Source organism: Oratosquilla oratoria, chromosome 11, assembly GCF_046742065.1.
Source record: "Oratosquilla oratoria isolate Oo_2021 chromosome 11, ASM4674206v1, whole genome shotgun sequence".
Lineage (NCBI taxonomy): Eukaryota > Metazoa > Arthropoda > Malacostraca > Stomatopoda > Squillidae > Oratosquilla > Oratosquilla oratoria.
The window spans coordinates 4,702,003-4,707,348 of NC_134787.1; positions in this window are offsets into that span (position 1 = coordinate 4,702,003).

The window sequence follows — 5,346 nt, forward strand, 5'->3', positions numbered from 1 at the left end:
CTTTATCACATCCTGAACACGGAATACGATAAACACCGGCTTTGGTGCTCGGTGTCTGGTTGTTGTGTGTTTCCGTCTTCGTGATGTCTTTTATTGTTCTGCTTGTCTGACACACTATGACCAAGTTGGTGGTTCTTAAAAGACGTGTCAGGTTGGTGGCAACGTCGCCGGTTGGCAACACGAGACGTCTAGTTGTGCTGTCCTGCTGCCTACGGCTTTCCCGAATCTTAGCGGCCTGCTGTTTGCAATTATCTAAAAGAAACTCTGGAAATTTTAGTGTTAAAAAGGTCTCTTTAATAAACCTGCACTCTTCTTCTAAGTATTTTGCACTACATATCCTAAATGCCCTAAGGAAAAAACCTATTACTACTCCTCTCTTGGTCCTTATATCATGGTGGGAGTAGAAATGAATTAAATCATTTTTGTTGGTAGGCTTTCTATACACTTTGAATTCAAATTGGTTACCGTACTTAAAGATGTGTGTGTCCAGGAAAGGAAGAGAATCGTGGATTTCTTCCTCTAGGGAAAACTGAATGGTGGGCTCCACTTCGTTTAAGGCCGTCTGCAAGCGCTGAAGATTGAAAAGCCTGGGTGTGACGAGTAAGATATCGTCCACATATCGCAGCCAGGTCACATGCTCGGGAACGATGTTGGCAAAGGGTCCTGTTTCTAGAAATTCCATGAATAAATTAGCCAGGACTGCACTTAATGGAGAGCCCATGGCCATGCCAAATTTCTGGTGGAAGAAACTGTCCTGGAATTTAAAATAATTAAATTCAACACAAAGTTTGATCAAATCGACAAAATGGTTGGGGGGGCAGGGGGAAGTCGATTTTCTCCTTCTCGATTCTATCCCTAAGGAGCTGTATTACCTTATCCGAGGGGACACATGTGAAGAGACTTTTTCACGTCCAGGCTGGCCAACTTCTTGTTTCTGGCGGAGATATCTCGGATTCTGTCTAGTAGGTCCCCTGAGTGTCTGAGATGAGCTCCACTGATGGTTCCCAGGAGGGGGGACAGATGTCTGGCCAACGTAACCTGCTAATCTGTGGGGAGCACTCCCTATCCCTGATGTTATAGGTCTCATTGGAATATCATTTTTGTGTGTTTTGGGCAGACCATACATCGTAGCTGTGCGTGGGAGATTTGGCAATAAGTAAAGGAGCTTTTTACCTGCAACTGAACTTTTGAGAATTTTTCTTACCTTGTATGCGAAGTTCTTCGTCTCGTTGTCTACTTCTGCCTGGGAGACTTCACGATATGTATTAACATCACTGAGCAGATATTTCATCTTCCTCTCGTAGTCTGAATTGTCCATCACCACTACTCCACCTCCCTTGTCAGCGGTGGTGATTCTGATGGAAGAATCCTTGGCTAGCTCTGCTAGAGCTCGAACGTACCTTCTGGGTATTGTAGGGTTGGGACGTTCGTTGAGAGCTAAGGTCAGTAGTCCTTGTGTGTAACCTTAGCTCTCAACGAACGTCCCAACCCTACAATACCCAGAAGGTACGTTCGAGCTCTAGCAGAGCTAGCCAAGGATTCTTCCATCAGAATCACCACCGCTGACAAGGGAGGTGGAGTAGTGGTGATGGACAATTCAGACTACGAGAGGAAGATGAAATATCTGCTCAGTGATGTTAATACATATCGTGAAGTCTCCCAGGCAGAAGTAGACAACGAGACGAAGAACTTCGCATACAAGGTAAGAAAAATTCTCAAAAGTTCAGTTGCAGGTAAAAAGCTCCTTTACTTATTGCCAAATCTCCCACGCACAGCTACGATGTATGGTCTGCCCAAAACACACAAAAATGATATTCCAATGAGACCTATAACATCAGGGATAGGGAGTGCTCCCCACAGATTAGCAGGTACGTTGGCCAGACATCTGTCCCCCCTCCTGGGAACCATCAGTGGAGCTCATCTCAGACACTCAGGGGACCTACTAGACAGAATCCGAGATATCTCCGCCAGAAACAAGAAGTTGGCCAGCCTGGACGTGAAAAGTCTCTTCACATGTGTCCCCTCGGATAAGGTAATACAGCTCCTTAGTGATAGAATCGAGAAGGAGAAAATCGACTTCCCCCTGCCCCCCAACCATTTTGTCGATTTGATCAAACTTTGTGTTGAATTTAATTATTTTAAATTCCAGGACAGTTTCTTCCACCAGAAATTTGGCATGGCCATGGGCTCTCCATTAAGTGCAGTCCTGGCTAATTTATTCATGGAATTTCTAGAAACAGGACCCTTTGCCAACATCGTTCCCGAGCATGTGACCTGGCTGCGATATGTGGACGATATCTTACTCGTCACACCCAGGCGTTTTCAATCTTCAGCGCTTGCAGACGGCCTTAAACGAAGTGGAGCCCACCATTCAGTTTTCCCTAGAGGAAGAAATCCACGATTCTCTTCCTTTCCTGGACACACACATCTTTAAGTACGGTAACCAATTTGAATTCAAAGTGTATAGAAAGCCTACCAACAAAAATGATTTAATTCATTTCTACTCCCACCATGATATAAGGACCAAGAGAGGAGTAGTAATAGGTTTTTTCCTTAGGGCATTTAGGATATGTAGTGCAAAATACTTAGAAGAAGAGTGCAGGTTTATTAAAGAGACCTTTTTAACACTAAAATTTCCAGAGTTTCTTTTAGATAATTGCAAACAGCAGGCCGCTAAGATTCGGGAAAGCCGTAGGCAGCAGGACAGCACAACTAGACGTCTCGTGTTGCCAACCGGCGACGTTGCCACCAACCTGACACGTCTTTTAAGAACCACCAACTTGGTAATAGTGTGTCAGACAAGCAGAACAATAAAAGACATCACGAAGACGGAAACACACAACAACCAGACACCGAGCACCAAAGCCGGTGTTTATCGTATTCCGTGTTCAGGATGTGATAAAGTTTACATCGGAGAAACGTCACGTGACCTGAATACACGAATACGTGAACACCGTTACGACGTCAGGCATGATGTCACCACCAATGCATGTGTGACACATAGAAACAAGGAAAACCATCTTATGGACTGGAAGAATGCAGAGCTGCTGATGCGGGAACCAGACAAAATCCGCAGGAAGTGTTTAGAAGCAGCAATCATTCAAGGAACGAACACTATTGAACAAAACAGGGGCATGTTTAACATATCTCCTCACATTATTCCCCTAATACCCATGGCCAGCAAAATATTAAATACTTAAACCACCCTTTGTGGACATTTCGCTCTCGGACGTTTGGGCCGGCATTCTCATCCTTTCCCAGTGTCCATCCCCCCACCCTCCTCCTCCTCCTCCTCCTCCTCCTCCTCCTCCTCTTCCTTCCCCCCCCCCTTTTTCTCTCCCCGTTCCCTCCTTTCCCCTTATTTAATCTCAAGCATTTGTATCTCAACTTGTACTTGAAAAAGCTGTAATAAGCGAAACGTCGTACAAATAAAGGCTCCGTCCTCATATGGTGTTTATCTAGTCAATCTTGTCGGCAGACTGCCACTTTTAAGCATGTATATACATACAGTATATGTATATATATAAATATATTTATATATATACATATATAATATATATGTATATATATATATTCATATACATATATATACTAAATATATATATATATATATATATATATATATATAATATATATATATACTTATATGTATTATATATGTTATATATATATATATTGTATATATATATACATATATATATCATATATGTATATATATAGAATATAAATATTATATATATATGTATCAAATATATATGTATTATATATATCATATATATGTATATACATTTATAATATATATATGTTATAGACATTATATATATATATATGTTGTACATGTATATATATGTATATATATATATATGTATTATGTATAAATGTATATATATATATATGCACAAATTTTCACAAGTCACACGCGAATCACAAATATGCAGAGTCCACTAGGAAACAGGAAAAACACACGGAGTCCGAGCGCTTTCGTGATATATTCACATTATCAAGGAGTACAGAAAGATGAGAACAAAAAATGGAGATACAGAGTATAAGTAGGACAAGAGAGACATTTACCCTCCTCTCCGAAGCCTGAAAGCTCAGGTTGGGTCACTCGGTGAGGTCATGGAAACATATTATTATTACATTAACTTTTAAAATATGTACTATTTATATTACTGACAATATATGGATCTAATTTATATAATCCTAAACTATTATTAATGAGTTGGTCATAATTGCACTTGATAATTCCTGACTCTATGATATTTCTTTCTGTTATATTCTTACATTGTATAATTTTTGAAGCATTTTTCCAGTCAATAGGATGGTCAAATTCACAAACATGTTTAAAAAGTGCACTAGATTCTTGGCCCTATTTTATGCTGTTTTTATGCTGTTTAATCCTAACCTCTAATTCTTTTCCTGTTTGACCTACATAATATTTGTCACATTTACTACAAGGTATTTTATATACACAGCCTGTAGAATTGTCAGGGGAATTCTTTATGAGAAGATTGTTTCGAGATGTGTTGTTCTTGAGAGCTACATTTACATTGAAATTTTTAAGTATATATGGAATCTCTATAAGATTTTCATTAAAACGAAATACAAGTAAATTCTTTTTTTCAAACTTTTGTTTTGGTTCACCTTTCTAGAATGTCCTTTTTGCTTATTTTAAATATTTGTCCAAAAAGAATTTGGGATATCTCAGCTGTGTTCCGATGTCATAAATTTTGCTCATTTCGTCATCCACGAAATTCTGGGCTGGCAGATATGGCGCAGGCCCAACGAAGGAACATGTGGAAGAAAATGCCTGACATGTTTAATTTCTAATTATGGTGTGAATATAGAGGTTAGGAATGAAACAGCAATAAAAACAGCATAAAAAAGGGCCAAGAAATCTAAGTGCACTTTTTAAACATTTTTTGGAGTGAATATTTTGACCATCCTATTGACTGGAAAAATGCTTCAAAAAATTAATACAATGTAAGAATATTAACAGTAAAGAAATATCATAGAGTCAGGAATTATCAAATGCCAATTATGACCAACCTCATTAACTAATAGTTTAGGATTATATAAATTAGATCCATATATTTGTCAGTAATATAAAATAGTACATATTTTAAAAGTTAATGTAATGAATAATAATGTTTTCCATGCACCTCACCGAGTGACCCAACCTGAGCTATTCAGGCTTCGGAGAGGAGGGTAAATGTCGTCTCTTGTCCCTACATTATAACTCTGTTAATCGCCATTTTTTGTTCTTCATCTTTCTGTACTCCTTGATAATGTGAATATATCACGAAAGCCCGTTCCGGACTCCGTTGTTGTTTTTTCCTTTTCCCC